The sequence below is a fragment of the Otolemur garnettii genome, unplaced genomic scaffold, assembly GCF_000181295.1.
Source record: "Otolemur garnettii isolate 467f Iridium unplaced genomic scaffold, OtoGar3 scaffold00036, whole genome shotgun sequence".
NCBI lineage: Eukaryota > Metazoa > Chordata > Mammalia > Primates > Galagidae > Otolemur > Otolemur garnettii.
Genome location: NW_003852431.1, coordinates 16380092 through 16380674, shown reverse-complemented (window position 1 = coordinate 16380674; position 583 = coordinate 16380092).

The following is a 583-nucleotide window of genomic DNA, read 5'->3' as shown; positions in this document are numbered from 1 at the left end:
AAGCAGAATGAAAGAAAGAGAGAGGAAGAAAGGGCGAAGGAAATCTCATAGGACTAGTAAGTAAATTTTCATTCTCTCCAACTGTCTATTTTCTTATAGGAAAAAAGCATACTTGATTAATGAACATGTTTAGCAAAATAAATACAGTCATTCCTCAAAAAAGTGCAACAACTTATTTTTTCCTTTCCCACTCCTACTATTCGTTGTCCATTTTTGTTAGAAACAGACTTTAACTTTATATAATGAGTAATTTAAAAAATAATGTTTTTGTTTTCACTAGTTACTATGACACAAATGGAAATGGAAAGTTTTGGCATTGAAATAATCCTCCCAATAAAAAGTTTTAAGCTGTCTGAGTGAGCTAGAAGCAAGGGCAGATCTTATGTCCTATTCCTTGAAATAATGATTTTAGTTTTAAAATTTAAATTTTAAATTACTATTTTATTTCACCAACTTACAAAGCACAATTTTTGAGGCATCTGAAGTTGTTAATTCTTAAGCAAAGGACATTAAGAAATGACCAGCATTAATACTAATAGAGTATTAGTATTAATACTATAAATGGGGGAGGGGATAACTCAAT